This window comes from Leuresthes tenuis, unplaced genomic scaffold (genome assembly GCF_036924035.1).
Source record: "Leuresthes tenuis unplaced genomic scaffold, fLeuTen1.0.hap1 SCAF_2, whole genome shotgun sequence".
NCBI classification, from domain to species: Eukaryota; Metazoa; Chordata; class Actinopteri; order Atheriniformes; family Atherinopsidae; genus Leuresthes; species Leuresthes tenuis.
The window spans coordinates 14,466,956-14,485,162 of NW_027325356.1; the positions used below are offsets into that span (position 1 = coordinate 14,466,956).

General features: G+C 44.1%; 1 protein-coding gene across 1 annotated transcript in view; it reads right to left on the bottom strand.

The window, feature by feature from the left end:
• tln2a (talin 2a) overlaps window positions 1-17,974 on the bottom strand; it is a 75,323-nt gene extending 57,349 nt beyond the window's left edge. The window contains exon 1 of the mRNA XM_072380296.1: window positions 17,839-17,974. The gene's annotated coding sequence lies outside the window, so the exon portion shown is untranslated. The remainder of the gene's footprint in view (window positions 1-17,838) is intronic.
• Between the last annotated feature and the right edge of the window lie 233 nt (window positions 17,975-18,207).

Consider the following 18,207-nt stretch of genomic DNA (forward strand, 5'->3'; position numbering starts at 1 on the left):
CCTGGCAGCTTGTCTCAAGGCAGTTTTTACATAAAGTGTATTTCTTGCACCTATTCTGTGGCTTGTTTTGATATATTTAGATGCTCTGTGGTAAGCTAAGATCTGCTTTATAAAAAGACCTTCTACTTTAAATTACCTTAAACGGCATATTTGTTTTCCAAATGGTGATTTGGATTTTAATTATTCAGCAGTCCAGAGCAGAATCGCAACTATTTCACACGGTCACGGACCGTTTGTTCTTCTGTACGTCAGTGGCAAATGTTTCATTACTAGAAAAACCAAGAGCGGGACAAGTAGAATATTACACGAAAGGCAGTGTGGATTATTGCACTTGTCCACATAGTAACATAGTATGATGCAGTGCCTGTAGCCAGAGTGAATGACACCAGTGGAGGCCGCTCCACTGACAGGGGACAAGTGAAAGCCGTTTTAAAGGTGGACTGTCAGAGGGAAAAGCAACAGATTGCAGGCTCTCGCAATAGTTTGTGTCCTTTCTCCTTCAGGAGGCTTTGTGGACACTGCAGCTATACCAACTCCTGCATTCTCAAACACTATACTGTATACATATACAGTATACTGTGCATTATTGTAAACCTATACACCGGTGAAGTGATTTGTTTTCAGACACATGGGGACAGGATTGAGAACATTTAGCAGAAACAGGAGAAATGTATAAATCAATGCCTCCATGAGTATAAACCTACTTGCTGGAGTTTAACTTTTTCCTCAGGCAGCTAGCAGCAATAACAACCCGTCCCACGAGCGTCACTGAGTTGCTCACATTGGCAATGAGCTGAGAGGAGTTTTAAGTTTCTTACTGGGAGGCAATAGCTTCACACAATGATTCACCTTCCAGGTTCTATTCTAATTTTATACATTACACCATGGCAGTATTTGGTGCAGCTCCACGCAGTATACATTTTAGTCACAAGGCAATAAAATATAAGCTTTTGCATGTGATTTAGCGGGATGACTTCTGCTTATTAAAAAAGGAGGAGGAAATTCCCTCCAGTGTTCACATTATGGTTTAAGGGTCTGCTACATTTGACATTCGAGAAAATTTGCTAGAGCACCTTCTCTGTTCACCTGCTCATACACCAACCAACCAACCGACCTCATGCATTACTTTAATAAATGGAGGACCAGAAAGCAGTGGGGTGCTGTTGCTAAAATGGTATGTCCACATTGTTGCTTCAGGTCTAAATGAATTAGAGTTTAACAAAGAATTCTACTGAAACTGCAGCCTGTATTGTTTATATTCTGCAGTTACATGCGGTTATTATTGTGCTAATTAACAAGGCCTTATGTTAGATGCAGTTCAGAGCAAAGGAGGGGAAACTTCTCGCTGATATAATAACAATAAAACAGCAAATTAATCACTGGAAAGAGACAATTATGCCAAGAGGAAAATAAATGCGAGCGCATAAATTAGACAAAACCCACAGGAGGAGATGAAAACATTATCTCAACACAGCTTAAGGGACATTTGCATTCTTGTAATTCTTTCCTCTGAGCCTGAGGGGGATTTCTTTGAGCGATATTCAACGCGCTTAGTTTCGGAAACACAAACCAGGGGTCACCACGCACACTAGGAACAACAATGTGCTCGAAATAAAAAATAAACTGTGAAGTTTTATTTGTTATTGCCAAATTGGTCAAAGCAAAAATTATGAAAAACTGAGACGAGTATGGGTTACTCCTCTGGTACCCAGCAAGTTTCAAGAGGTGGGGCACGTCACAGCTGGCCATCTCTGGAAGCACAATATGCCACTGGGGACTTCATTGTTCCTTCCATCCTGTGGTTTCATTAATCATGGAAAGCCGAAGAGGAAAAAAATAACAAAAAAAATAGGGGAAAAGTCAAAGAAAATGGAGCCTGGGAAACATCGTACCCCAGCCCCAAAAATGAGGTTTAATAAAACTGCCCACCATGATGTCTCAACATCAAGCACTACCAGCCTCAGAGTGGTCACACACAGTTCGAGGAGGGAACTCGTATCATTTACAGGGGTCGTGGGTGACCGTGTGTGTAGCGACGAAATGAAATGCTGCGTTATGGCACAGTGATGTGAATTTTGGGCTATCAATCAAGAACCGAAGTGTGGATTAACTACAGTCGCCTGATTTATCGCCCCATCATTGTTGCCACAGGGCAGCTCCGTTGAAATAATGGGGGCTGAGTTCCTTGCTGTAGGCAGCCTGAAAGATCAATGGCTGCCGATCACTGAGTTGAAGCATCTTTTCTTCCAATGTGCATTTTGCAAACTTTTGAGATAGACATAGAATCCCTTCTCTGAAAAGAATAGTTTGGACAATGATTCTTGACATCCTCGTTAGTTGGAAATGTTCCACCACGCTACTTAAAGATGCAGCTGTAGGTGTTAAAGTTATGATCTATGAGCTAAAATTTCTAATTGATGAGCAGCTGTGGAAATTCTGCATCGCATGAGCTTTGACCTAAGATCGTTTAGAACTTTGACGCACATCCTTTGACATCCGCACAGTGGGTCATTCATCACAAATCGGTCGACAATTGACTTAGTGTAGTTGTTCAGCTGGGACAGAGTTGTCTATGCAAACACGTCCGTGGGGCATTAAACTCTAGCATCAAGGACAATCCAAGCACCAGCTAACCTCTCCACAGCACCAACTATGCAACCTTAAAACCCCTAAACTGCAAAGGCAGAGGAATGTGCGGAATTTTGAGAAGCAACGCTGAGAGGAAAAGCTATCCCAGGAGGATGCTGTAACTACCGTATTTGTAAATGGGGAGTGAAAGTTTTAAATCACGGAAAACAGCACATCTAAGCCTTGCAGTGCTGACGGACTGAAGCCCACTAACTAATTGTCTTGTGTCTTGCTGCACCGTCATAGATAAGTAGCAGACTCTGATATGCAATTAGCTAAATGGGTCCATGGGATCTGGACTTGATAAATGTGTGTGCGGGGGGGGGGGGGGGGGGGGGGGGGGGGGGGGGGGGGGGGCACTCATTACAGAGGGCCTAAAGAAAATTACATCTACAGGGGAATCAAGACAGAGGTGGAATACAACTACAACTGCTTATGAATTAACATATTTGGAAAGAGTAAAAAAGGTAAATCAAAGGAAGCAATCACACATTCCCTTTTACCTGTAAGAAGCAGAGGAACTTGTAAACTTCCAGGGCAAATGTCCACTAATGACAAGAGGTTGATTAGTATGGTTCCTCTTATGGCCAGTCTTAAGTCAGTCTTTAGATATAAGGGCAGCTTATGATCTTTTTTTTTTTTTTTTTTTTTTACATGCTGTTTGGCTACTGCCATTTATCACTGTATGCACAAAAATTCTATTAAAAAAAGTCAAAGAAATACATGCCTGCTTGCTCATCCTAGTTTTCAGGTATCTTTACGTATGGACTGCTTTATTACTTGTGTCGTGGAATCCAACAGAGAACGAGAGACCGGATATGATATATAGCTTGGGAGGATTTTTGCATTTTGCGGTACAAGCGTTTACATTCCTGGCTCAGTGTGGCTCTAATGAATTGTTTTCTCTTATTACACGGCATGCAGCTCACATCTACACAGCGTCAGAGTTTATGGCTTTGTTCAGAACCCACAGACAATAGACACATTTAATAAGTAAAGCACCGTGCTGAAATTAATTTCATTAAGGCAGACAAAAGTTAAATGAATTTGGATGGGTTGGGATTTTTTTTCCCTCAACTTAGTGCAATGACTTATTTCAGACTTCTTTAACTGTACATGTTTCCACGGAAACCACCCTGGCTGCCATCAGATATACAGACATACACACGGGGCCTCATCTATACTTTTTTCCCCCTCCCCTTTATCCTATCATTTTTATCCCTTTTTTGGAGAGTTGAAGACATCTGGAGAACAGCTGTTGCTCTGCATCACACACACACACACACACACTCGCATAAAGTTGTTACACAGTCATCCTATGAAGAGGTTAAAGGGGTCAGAAGGTCGGCATCCAGACACTTCATTTAATGTGGCCTGGGTATGGACAATCTCTTGAAATCAGACACCCCGCAGACACATTTTACCCACCAAAATAGGTACTGTAGGGGTGTTGCACACAAACAGACACAACAGAGCTCCACTCGACTCTCTTCTATACAAGGCAACCATTCTGTGCTCCCTTGGGAGGGCAGATTCTCAATGATTAGTCCTGCCTTTCCAGAAGGTGCGGGGGAGGTGGGCGAGGTGCTTTGCAGAGGGAGGGCTTCTAATTCAATTACAGAACAACCCACCCCCCCCACCCCACCATCCCCTCACCTCCCTGCTCAACCCGACTCAGCTCCATGAATGGAATCAAACCCATCCAGACGAGGTGGGGAGTGGTGGTGGGGGCAGAAGAGAAGCAACAGTGTGTTTACATTGATGATCTACATGTGGTTTACACCTTTTCCCTCCCCCTCAGCTCTTGTGTGCGTGTCCTACTGCTTTCTGTTTGACCAGAGTAAACTTACATGATACGATGACATGAGAATTTCATGGGCGTTCCAACAGGAGTGTAAAAAGAAAAGCATTTCTCACCACTCCAGCCTTCTGCAGGAAAGGTGCCATTCTCTGGATCCCATATTTATATCTCAACTAAGAGCTCAAACCATTCACCTTTCGTTAGCCATTCATTTTCATACAACTAAATGCTACTAATTATTCAATTAATTAATTCTATGCCAGGAAAAAAAAAGGAATGCTTTTTTTCATCTTGGTTAAAACTAGAGTGTGCCCACAGTGTTGACAATGCAGGAGTGCAACCAAAAGTTTAAACCAAAATAGGATATTTCTGTGGGTTTCGTTCAGCTCTCTCTACACGTCAATTATAGAATGATGCAAAAGCAAATGCAGAAAGCAATTTTTCTACAACCAGATGATTTTGTGATAAGTCTGACAGGCCCTATCAACAGCAAGTTGCTTCCTGTTCTCTGAGCCACAGCCATGAAATGTTAGCCAAACCGATAAAAGCACAACATTAACTGATGACAAAACTGTAACAAAAACACCACACAGATACACGAAAATCATGGCTGCATTTGAAAGACCCACTGAAGCGGTTTGCAGCGCTAATTAGCACATCTTTTCCAGAACAAACTATTTGAGGCAGTTGTCAAATTCGCTCCCCTGCATAAATCCTTAACTTGTTGTGAATTATCACATCGCCCTTTCAGTTACTCATTAACCACCATCCAGGCCTGGAGGCACAGAGAATTCCCTTAAAATGTTTGACCCAGAAAAAGCAGGTCACATCTGTCTGTTTCCACCATCAGAAGAAGGGACTTGAGCATCCTTCACAAAAAAAAAAGGTTCAGATGACACTGAACATCATCAGATAACTGCAGCCTTACTGGGGGTCGAAGTTGTCCTGGTCACTTTACGTGAACCTGGAGCTGAGATCTCAATTTAAACCGTAAAGTAACTAGTAGTTAGCTTTAATAATATCCCAGCTGGTTCCACGTGTAATGAGTGAACAGCTGGAGGAAAATGGTCCAACTAATTGTCAGGTCGATCTAGAGCCATAGCACAATAATTAACTGGGTCAATATGTGAACACAGCTGGGCTTCAAGGTTCTAAGAAAGGCTAAACGAAAACCAATGCCACATGAACAAAAATCACACAAAGTACATTCTCTAGCTGCTTTCATTCAAGAAGTACTGCTTCATATAATACTTCAAAATGTGTAGCCCTTAGCACTGTTTGGTGCATATGGGAAGCCATTGTGCTCACTCTAAAACTCATCCTGACAAATCAGCCATAAAAAGGGAAAACACTCGGACTTAGTTTGGCAGTGCAACAGATTAGGACGGACCAACTCTCTTCTTGAGCTGCTGGCCTAATCTTCTTTTGCATCTCAGCAGTACAGATATGGAAGTCCATTAATCCGCTCGCTGAATGGACAGCTGCAAGTAACGCTCTGTTATTGGACCTCCAGCTGCGTTGGCCCTCAAAACCCAACATGGTCTAGAGCGACACGGATTCACATACATTTTAATTACTGTAAGCAATGCCAGCCCACAGCTTTCCATTAGCCACTTCTGCAGTAAATGTTTTCAGTGCTTTTCAAGGTGCGACGCTCTCCGAAAGGTTACAAGTAATTCCAGGGCAGGTTGATGTGATCACAATTTCAGGCAGGTAAGCTGGCCAATGTGCAGAAAAACCAATTAAAAAGCAGGCTGGGGCTGTTCAGAGGCCCAGGGACACTGGAGGAAAGAAAAAACATGACATGGGAGGTAAACCGCCTTACAGAGCTGTGGCTGCCTATTGTTGGTGAACAATCCAGCCCCTCCAAGCCCAGCTTTCCCAAGCTGTCTGTAAAGCGAAAGCCAGGCCCCTTGTTTGTCAGGTCTATTGTTAGGAGCAGGCAAGAGCTGTTCCCAACTCACCGCAAACACATTAAGTAGTCCGGATTGTTTAGGAGGTCAGATGGCAATGGAAGGCACACGAGATAATGAGAGAGCACACTCTCATATGGATTCCTTTAAGCTTAGAGCTTAAAACATGGAAGCTACGATTCTGGTTGAAATCAGACTCCTTCATCTATGCATATTCTAAGTACATCTATGCAACAGATTCCATCTATGCATTAGGTAGCCAAATACACTTTCCATTAATGATTAAATCCCTCCTGGAACAACTGGTTTATGGGGTAAACTTCATATTGTGCCACGTGTTGCCTGTGTCAAAGCAAATCCAACATAAACAGTCATAATCTAGTCACAAGAATCATCCGAGTTAAGCAAAATGTTTGTTATAGCAATCCTTGCATTTACAGTGTGACCGACTGCGAGTAGGAATTAAGTGAAAAGTCCATTTTAATTTTAGCATAATAGTAACTCCATTATTCGAACAGAGCATACAGTATCTCGGTGCTCACAATGTGCTCTTCTAGTCCGGCAAATTTGGGGTTTCCATTTCCAGTCATTATAAATCATACATGAGGACTCAATTTTCTGCATACCCAGAACAAAATGACGAACGTCCTTCTAAACACCATATTTCACTAATTTAGCAGACGTGCGTGTTGATTTACGGCCGAAAAAGCCCAACTTGTGCCAGTTCATCCCTGCCGCAGCCGAGGTGTTGACACGCTGGCTATCCATGGAGTGGTTGAGGAGAGACATGGGCGGGGTGGTGAAACAGAGATAGGGGTGACAGATATTAAGAGAAGGGTAGATAAAGGAGGCAGAAATGAATGAGCTGAGGTTTAAGGGGTGGAGGAGCAGACGGGGTAGGAGGGGTGGGGGGCTGCTACTGTTTCCTGCTCGGTCAGCAGACTGGGGCTGATTCCAGGACAGCTTATCTTTCAACAGGAATACCAAAACCGTATCAAAGGCAGAGATGGAAGGGAGAAGGGGGCCAGTACTGTGAATTCAGAGTCCAGTATGCTGATGATAGGATTACCAAAGGAAAGTTGCCAACATCAATTATAAACTGTTGTACTAATAAATACTAAAAATGCTCTTAAATTGAGGCTACAATGTTTTAGGATGAATAATTCAAGACGCTTGACATTTCACATCTCATCTACAACTCATTAATGAGTGGTAGACTCAAATATCCAGAGAACTTTACCTGTATGTGCCATTTAGCTAGAAAGAAAGTAGCTTGAATTAGCATTACATCTCATACACCTAGCACAGAACTCTACTGGTCCAAGCAGTTTTAAAATGTTGCTTTTGTTCAAAGTAAACATACAATATATATATATGACTTACGACAACTTTAAAAACGTGCTACCCAGTGAATTTCAAGTCTGGCCAGAGACATAGAAAAGCTGCTTCCAGACTTTATGCTAAATAAGCTAACCGCTTTGCTCACTGTAGCTTAATGCTTAGCTATACCAATGTTTTTCCGACAGTTCGTAACATTGAAATTTGGTCTTTTCGGCTGAAAGATATAATTGAGAAAATATCATTGCTTTGAACTACTTATTAACAGTTCATTGGTATTCGAGCCATGTTTATGTTAACCAAGCAGAAATTACATAAGTCTCTGCATTAAAGTTTCACAGTAAACCAAAGCAATGAACTTGTCATTGCAGTTTCTCTCGAATAACTGCTGTACTCTGCCCAACTAATGTCAGCAATTTCAGTCTGTTTGCAGCGGTAGCTGCAGGCAGTAGCTGACTTTAATCACTATGATGTTAATATGAAAATAACTAGTCTGGTAGAATATAAAGTTTAGAAAAAGAAATACTGGTGTGCCTTCAAAAGTTGATACACTGCCCTGAACCTTAAGGCATTCTGCTTTCCTATTTAATCAAATCAAAATGCATGTTGTTGGGCACCTGTCTTGATTATATATTCCAGAAAATCATTTTTTTGTATCAATCTAAAGAAGGATGAACTCATAATCTTGTGTGCAGTCTTAAATTAATGCACAGTTGCACACATATGCTACATTAGGTCTTTACAAGTTAATGGACAGATGTGACACTATGTTGATCTTCTTATAGGACTCTCGAAAGCAAACATGTTTCTCAAACTGTGTATCCCGTTAATATCTCCATGTGTACATAAATACTGTATCACAAACACTACCAAACCCACAACCTGTCTAAATAAATCAGTGTAAGATGAAGGAAGCATGCTGCAATGCCAGGTTGCTGAGGAGCAGTCACCTGCTTGCACAGCTGGATTAAAAAAAAAAAAAAATTCAGTCAAGGAACAAGCTGCATTTGACATCTGGGGGAAACAGATCAAAAACAACAATCCTATTTTCCCAAATTCCACTTGTAACTGGCATTTAAATCCACGATGTTTAGCCTAATAAAAATCCAGACTGCGTCCATGCATGAGCATTCCTGCAACGACTGGCGTTTGCCCAGCAGTCTTACAGACACAAATAACCTTATAGCCAACTGAGAAGATACCTCCTTTTAATAGTACAACCATCAACAGCAAAGTCAGTCTTCTAACTGAGAGATGTAACAATCATGTTGTTAAAGACCTGAAGGGTTGGGCAGAGATGCCCCCCAGCAGTCATTTTTCCTGGGGTTGTGCACTATGGAGATAAGTAACTGGACTGAGGACAAGGCTGGCATTCTACCCCCAGTCCAAAAGACAAAAATGCCTGAGTCCATCTAGACAGAGGAATCTGACAATGCAGCATTTGTGTCTTTGCCAGCTGGCGAACAAGCTCCCCACAGACATGTCGATATGAAACCCTGTGTGGACCAACTTTGAACATTAGCAATCTTGTTTAATATGAGCACAGAAGAAAAGACTGACTGGATTATCTCTATTAAATTCAGTGGAGGAGTACAAGTGAGCATGCAGCTGTTTTCAAACAGTGGACTCAAAAACCAAGCATACTGTGTTTGTGAAGCATCAGATCCCGTGGTTTTCATTAATCCTAAACAAAGAAAAACAACGAGTTGGGGGCAACATCCTCGACCGTGTGCAGCTCATGTGGAGTGCATTTAAAGGGAAAATTATGTGAGCACGGTTTAAAGTATTACCTTTAACTACTGGCTTCCAACACCTTTAAGAGAACTGTAAACTTCATTCCTATTAATGATATAATGGGACGTATTTGTACAGATGTGTAAAAGTGGAGATATCAGGTTTAGCCACATGTTTAAGGAGCTGGTTCAGTGAAAAATAGTTTCCCCCAGTTATTATTTCTGGATTCACTCAGCACATTTTCACCAACCGATGTGGTGCTCACAAAGAGCAACAACTACGTCCACGGCGAAACTAAAAGTTAACACATTTTCCACGAACATTAAAAATGACAGTGACCGAGACAAAAAAAAAAAAAAAAAAGTGGAAAAGCAATGTCAGGGAATACCTGACTAATGTGAAACTTTCAGTCCTGCGAGCCCCATCCTGCGGATTCTGGCCAAACAACGAACTTAGTCTGACATTTAAAACACCATCAAGCTGCTGAGCATGGTCCAATTTTTGCAGAAGCTAGCAAGACCAAAGAGCCTGAGAGCCGAGCAGCCCATGTCTTTCATGGAGATGGAATATACTGCGATATACCTGCCAGTTCCCACCACAATATGTCAAAATATCCACTGTAAAATGTCTATCAGAACTGTTGGCAGCTTACGTGGCCACTCAATCCTTGTTGCTAATTGGATTAGTGCCTACTGCCCATAAGCCCAATAAAAGGCTATTTTCAGCCACTTGATTAAAACTGAGCTTCCCGTAAGTCAAGCCAGCTGCCACAACTGTACCGCTGCCTTAAAAAAAAAAAAGAAAAAAGAAAAGGCCATGTTTACTGCTCCACATAGCAGAGTCCACTCTGTTTGAGTGGTGTTTGGGCCTCCTCTTTCTGTCCCCATTTTCTACTCTGAAGGCCTGGCAGCACTCCCTTGTACTCTCCCTTAACTAATAAACAAAGAGCGGTTTCCCTTATATAGCTCTATTCAAACTCTACAACCTCCACAAGCAACACCAGAGGCTCGTGGGGAGGCGAGTGTATACCAGACAGAAAGGTTCTGGCCAAGGGCACAGAGCACTGACAGTATGATTGTGTAACAGTCATACATTACCAGCCACTTAAAAGTGCTATTTCTGGTCCCATCCATCGGCAGAAATTTTGCCGCGTCAGGTTGGATAAGACCGAAAGGGGCTGCAAAGTGAAAACCGTTCAACGGAGAAGCGTCAAACGAAGCTCACTCTGCCACTTAGTGGTCAAATGTCACTTTGTGTAGCGATGCCACCTTTGTGAACGTGCACTTTGCTTGCGTTGTACGACAGAAGAGAGAAGTCGTGTTCACCGCACAAAGCGACAGGCCTATACGGGATTGAAGCAAACACCGACATCCAGCTCGACTTTCCAAACACTTCCACCTGAATTTTTAAAGCAATCATCTCTGCTGCCGATACTCTGAACTAAAAATACAGTCAGGTACAGAAATTTGCTTAATCCTTTTTGAGAATGACGATCACACACACAAAAATATATAATAATCCCATTTCCCTTAACCTCTGTACATTCACACCACTGGGCTGTGGCACGGGAATCTATGTGAATTTAAAGGGCCGTGCCTCCAGTTTTGCACTTTAACATCAGTTAGCTAGTCCTAAAAAGTGCTACACACAGTAAGTCATGAAAACAGCTCTGTAACAATGTCTTCTCTGCTTTTGGAGAAAGCTTTTCAGACTGAGAAAAACGACCCAAGTGATGTCAGAAGCTTACCTCATCCCTGGCTTGGGTGTTTCACTGGAAACCTGTTTAACAAACGAATGGCTTCGTGCACGGTGTTTACCAAAAGTCAAAAGGACACTCCACAAGAGGATTATGGGCCTCGTGGATTTGCTACTTTAGTTTAATGCAAATGTTGTCGTTTTCAGGTTAAATCATAAACCACACACAAAAATCTGTTATTATGTCCTTGATGGGCAGCCTCAAGAACCAGAGCAGTAGGTATACATCACACTCACTTTCGTGCCACCCCGACAGCCCATCACCCTCTCATCCCCAGAGTGCTTGCTTCTTTTTATTCTGCAACACTCAGCTCCTCTGCCAGCAGGGTGGCCTCATCCAGAAGGGGTTTACTCATGCAAGTCGCCCGCAAAACATTTGAAGGAATTTATCCTTAAGGGAAAACCAAGAATAGCCGGCCCAGGCTGCAGGAGGGCCGAGGAGGAGCGACGAGGGGCGAGATACATTTCCAGTCGTCCCAGAATGCTCACTTAGCCCTGCTAAACACAGCCGCCAGCAGCTCCGCACTCACTTCCTGGGGAATTCCAACATGCGGGGACAGAAATAATTTGGAGTGATACGAATGCTGAGATTTGTCAACAATCGTGTTGAGTAATGAGAACACCATTTGTCCATGAGTGGGGAATTAGATTCTGTTACAACCAGCTGCAGAGGGACCCAGGAAGCAGCAGAGAAAACTTCATCTTTTAAATAGAAAGATGGGGCTGAGTTTTTTTTTCTTTTTCCCCTCACTGCCCTGAAGTCCGACTTAGCTCATCCCCTCTCTTGATTTTGTTTTAGTTTGCAGACTCCATCTTCTCTCCATCTACTGAGATAATCCACAGTATAACTTGGAGCAATAGCTAAGACATGCACATGTTCTTTGGACGAGATATCAGAAATAGGCACAACATGTAGTATTTGGCATGAAATGGCTCATTGAGTGGATCTAAAATAAAAAAATAAAAACCTTGCTGTAATGGAGAGATGCTTACTTCACTTCCCAGCTGCAGACTCCTTGACTCGGTCTGTTGATTCAACCCTGCAACATAATAGGTGTTCTCCTGTAACCTCTGGGCACCCACTGCATTTTCTGTGGCAGCCACACCAAACGCTCCCAAAGCAGAAAGAACAAGTGGACAAATGGGGAGTTAATTTCACTGCCGAAAGCAATTTAAGATTTCATCTTAGGAGAAACGTGAAAATCGCAGGTAGTAAGTGCTCGCACGTGGTTGTGGATAAAAACAGCCATCTGGGCACTGTTCGCGGTTCAGTGTGCTTATGTACTGGCAGCCACAGACACCTGATTAGGTTACATTTCTGCCCTGGTGACTAGGAGGCATGAGCCTCGAGGTGGCAGCCATGGCAGCATGGATTTCTGCCAGAGATGCAGGCCAGTAATAGCTGAAGCTCAGCAGCAACCCGAAACACATTTCAGGACAGATACTCTCTCAGCTGCAGGTTGAGATAATTGTTCGCTTTGGCCAAAACCCCTCAAGTTACAAGCTGTGGTCCAACATCTGATGATCAGTATACGGATGTTTGTGTAGCTTAATGGACATCAGTTCCCCCGACTGATTGAAATATGTTCATCGGTTCAGATTACATCTAAAAAAAAGAACAAAGTCAAAATGACCTGATTCACACTGCCAAAATTTTCCAAAGCCAAGAGAAAAAAAAAGTATGCTTGATACCAAGCAAAAAAGGAAAAACATCCCAAAGTCCAGGGATCATTTTTAAATCATCACAGCATTCGCTTACTCATTTGTTGCTTGGAAGCTGTAACAAATACGATGCCGAGCATTTCAAGGACGCCGAAAAAGAGGACACTTGAATTCAGAAATAACTGGTATTCATTTCAGAGCGCTTAGCTGAAACAGGAGGACATCTCATTTCACCACAGAGGTCTTTCGGGCTCCACGTCATACTCCTCCGGGTATTACTGTTTTAGTTGAGGCCGTGATCCTTAAACATGCTGTAAATGTGTTTATGTTCCACTTAAAGGCTCGGGGTAAAGGGCCCGACCATTGGCAACTGGCAGCCACTGCTGGAAATAATGTTGCAAACCATTGAAAACAGGTAAAGTGTTGCCAAATTAAGGATGAAAGCAGCTCGTGTGTCACCAGCTTCTTTGTTGGAGAGAAAAAAAAAAAAAAAAAGCCTACTTACACCAGTTACTACAAGAAAATATCGAAAATATGTTTGCGAGTCTCTGTATTTATCACAGATTCGTTTGAACAGTGAACTTTAGTATCCTGATATCCTGATTATATTCGAAATTTCCAAATGAATCCATACAATACAACTCCAGCAGCATGAGCTTCAGCCCCGTTTCTATGACAACCATATGGGCCACTTTGGCTCCAAACAGCTCAACATGCCTGAATTTTGGTATTTTCAAATTTCAAAGCAGGTCCTCTGACAGACCACCATATATGAAGACTGCTGCAGGGCATTGGAAGCTGAGACTGTGAACTGCTCTTCCTAAAAAAATAAAAAACATACTTAATGTTTAATCAAAAGACTCTTGAAAAAAAAAAAAAGAAAGATAAAAACTGTGAGCATGTTCCGTCCTGGAGTCATGCTGAGTATTTAAAACCAATTAATTAGCGAAGGGCAATTGCACAGGAATACTCTCCGTTACCAGCAGGCAGTCACTGTACTTGAATCTCAAGGAGATGCAATCTACATGGGATGGTGGACAGAGTGGGAGGCAGGCAAATGAGAAGTCAGTGGGAGGTGGGAAGACAAGCTAAAGTAATGGGACGTGCCAAGAAGGCAGACTAAGCAACCATAACCAGCATCCGAAAAAACAAACGGATCCCACACTAGGCTTCCTGGTCGTTCTGTTTCCGTTGCTGCTGCTGCTTGTGTTCAGGATTCCGTCTCACCATCTAATGCAACTAAATGACAAGTTTGGCCAGAAACCTCACACTAATGCTTGTTTAATGGGACAGCCACCCGCAACCAGTTTAAACCGTCTAATATGAGGGAAAGATGCCGTCTCTGTTCGATGCTGCATAAGCTCTGTGCACGAGGAGGAGGACGGAGGAACGTGCAGCCTTTTCGCTGAAATTCTTGCTTTGAATCGTGTGATTTGACTCTGGTGTTTCAGGTAACACATGCCTTGGCTGGTCACAACAAAGTGTGAAACTCTGTCTTATTGTTCACGTGAACGAGGCCAGACATTCCTGCGCCTGCATTCAAACCCCTGGCATTAAGCACACCGCCACGTCAGCAGGGCAGTCCCAAAACTTAAACTTCAGACGTTTACAACACCAGCTTGTGTCATTGGTTTTAATGTTGTGGCTGGTACTTCAATTAATAAAACAGTCTACCGATTCAAGACACAAAACGATGGAAACACAAGGGTGGAGTGGCATAACAGGACAGCTGACCCTACCTGACCTTCAGCTGACCTATTCCTATGGTTGGGACTTACCTAGGAAGTAAAAAGATGCAATAAGGCGCAACCAAACAAGGGGCTAGAGAGCGCTGTGCTTTCAAATATGAATCGGTTAAACTAGTTCTAAATCTCAGAATTTAAAAAAAAAGGAGCTCCAGATTAAGAGCAGCGACGTGGCATGACATAATGTACAACTGCTATCACGCACGTGAGGTCACGGAGGTCATCGCTCAGCTCCTTGTCTTTCACTGCCAATTAACTCACTCGGAACCATTCCGATTGCAAGGACAGAAGCCACACCTATTATTTTGGACAATGCTGGCAGACAAATGCCAAGGCTTAGTTACCAACGGAGCAAACGCTTCCAAACGTTTGTCTTGGTTCTTAAGATTCAGAAAAATAAGAGAAATGACAGTAGGTGACCAAGCAGAACAGACAAGCATCCTCCTCACTGAGATTAAATCAGACACGTCGGATTGTTATTTTTTCCTCAGGACAACTGTGGAGCAAGTGGAACGAGAGATGCTGCAGACAAAATGTGATGTGAGCAAGCTTTCTTTGCACAGCTTTAACTGCATCTTGCGTTGAGAGGCCTCTTCGTCACGTTTACCTTTAACATAAAACAGGCACCCAAGATCACAAACTCGGCGTTTCCTTTTCACCGCGACAGTACTTGCACTCACCCTTCGGGGAAATGGCAACAGCTCAAAGTGGAGCTGCTAACCGCGCCCCTGCAACACTGACTGACCTGGATCATAACGACACTTGCCACATGCTCTTTTCCCCTCCTGACTTCACAACGGGGCTACCTGGCTCAACCGTTTGCTCCCTCCTCCTGCGACCCACTGCATTACCACCGTGATTAAAATGTCATTATGGGTTGCTCATTACTTCCTCTCTGTGGCCACTGGTCATGATGGAAGCCTGATCACATGCAGAGCAAAGAGACGGATCAATAAATTAGCCATGTGTGGCTGATGACTAACCCCTATGACACCGACTTTGAAGTGTCTCTGCAGGAGCACATGAACAAACCAAACAACTATTAGAGTCGGTTAGTTCATCCCCACGAATATCATTTCTGAATGGAATCCCAAGATAAGAGTCAAACGCTTCCTCGAGGATTTTTCCTCTGACTCGGAGTGGTTCTAAACTTATTTCAGCACTAAATAAATGAACAGTTACACCGGACGGAGCGCATCTGTAGACGGCTCTGCTCACAGAACAACTAATAGCATAATGGGTGCGTAAACACATTTTCCAAAAGGTCAGTGCAGTTGGTAATGGAATGAAAAGGCTGCCGATTGCCGCCGTTATGTCAGGAAAGCCAGATAGAATTTGGTAAGTTAAATAAATGGCCGCTGACAGGGCTGCATACCAAGCAGCAGCAGCAGCTGATGGCAACAGTTAACAACGGGGCTCTGGAGGAGGGGGGGGGGTGAAAAATGACATTTTCACAGAAATGAAACGCAGGCCGAGCCGATCAGCGCAGAGGCCTGGCTCATTAGACGAGCGCTGCCATTTTGAAAGGACACATTTTAACACAGGGCAAGTTGGGGAGGCGCGGCGGCACACTCTCTGCCGTCGTTTTCCTTTGCACACTTAATTATAGATCTTAGAGGAACACTTTCCTCACCCATGGGAGTGCTATTCGGACGCGTATAAGCTCACAGGCTGGTGTTGGACATACCTGGAGGAACGAAAAGGTACAGAAGAAAAAAAAGTGAGGAGAGAGCACTCGTTCCTGGGGCATTGCATGCACACACACACACACTGGAACCTGCAGTCTATAAGGTCATGTGTCTTCTTCTGACAAGCCAAGCTCTGGGCTGCCAGAAAAGGAGGGGAGGAGATGGAGGGCTTCAGGGGGAGGATTTACTTTTGCCCATTAAACTGCCAGAGAAACTCACTTGCACATCAAACATTGGAGACTTGAAACCCACCCCCCCCCCCCCCCCCCCTCCCCTCCTCTCTCATCTCATATGACCTGTCACATCAGCCTCCCTCCTCACAGAATCGCCGTCCACACACTGGGCAGGCTCTCTAAATTCATTGACTGATGATGGATCCACCCGCAGCAATACTAGTAGCCCTGAAATGTATCGATCCTTGAGCACAAACTTGGCATGGACACATGTGATCATTCAGCTCGACCCCTCGCCAAATACGGGGGGCGGGGGGCTTGGAGATATCTCGAGATTTCCTGCAGGAATAACAGCATGGGGTCACCCGTATTAAAGGGCTGGATATCAAAAGCCTCGTCTTTCAATGAAGGGGTGTGGCAGCGGAGCCGAGACAGGCAGGCATCCTCACTATTTAGCAAACATTGCCGGGCTGCTGCAGTGGACAGCATTACTATAGATACCCCCCCCCCAGTGAAGAAATTCATGCTCTCTTCAGCCGTGACAACGCAAGCGCAGGTTAGCCGGAGAATGGCAACCACATGAACCCAGGCGTGGGAAACACGCTGGAAAAAGCTGAAAATAACATCCACGGCTCAAAATGCACAGACCTCCCTGTGAGTCTCATAAAGGTTTACCGTTGCTTTCTTTTTTTTCTGAAAGCACGACAGTAACACGCCTCACACAGGTTGCCCCCCCTTTGATGTGTGCACGTTTTGGACAAACAGAAAAAGTTAGAAACAATTGCCCGAGGCACAGTGGCAGCTTAAATTACATGGAAACATGGCGGAGGCTGGCTATCTCCGGCCAGTGCCGTTAAATTTACGTCCCACGCTCCTCCGTGAACTCCCCCGTGCGTCTTTGACTCCGCACACCCACCACGGAGCTAACCCTCCGTTAGTCCACGCGCCGTATCCTGCGGTTTCTGAAACAGGAGCTTTGCTAAATAATGATAATGTGAAAAAAAAAAAAACTCACCGGGCGACCCCCAGCAGCAGCCGAAAAAAACCCCCAAAGCGACGCCGGTGGAGAAGTCGACAGCTAAAAATACTCTACAAGTTCCCTCGATTTAAACGAGCATCGCGGCGTCTGAATCACAACTTAACCATTCAGAGATGGGGAAAAGCCGAGCGGAGACACTGCAATGCAATGCAGCCACACACACTACAGGCTCCCGTCCAGCAGGCAGGGACTCACGCTGAGCTCTCACACACACACACACACCTACACACACACTCACACACAAGGCGTGCAGTTTGAACATTACACAGCTTGGTCGGAGAGGTCACAAAGATCTTCACCACGTCTTCTGCTGCGGAGGAGATGTGCACCAGAATAAGCCGATTACGGGGCTGAGAACCTACCTTCAGATCCTCTGCTGGGTCATTTCACGCGAGCCAGAAGATGCACATTAGCCGACAAGCCTGTCCCGCTTTTCAGCACCAAAATATCCTGCGCGCTGAGGGAAATTTTCAAGAAGCCGGACAGAGAGCGAGCGCTAGTGTGAGCAGCAGCGGCGGCGGCGGCGGCGGCGGCGGCTCTGTGTGTACGTGCGTTCGCGCGCTCGCGCGCGTGTAAATGGGGAGTGGGACAAAGAGGAAATGCGTCATTATTAATGGCCCCTGCGTTTTGTAGTCCATTGGTTCGGATCCATAGCTCCTTAAACTACACGATGGGTTGAACGAGGTGTGACTCAGTGATGTGTTTATCAGTCCAGCTTAGTTAAGAAAGCA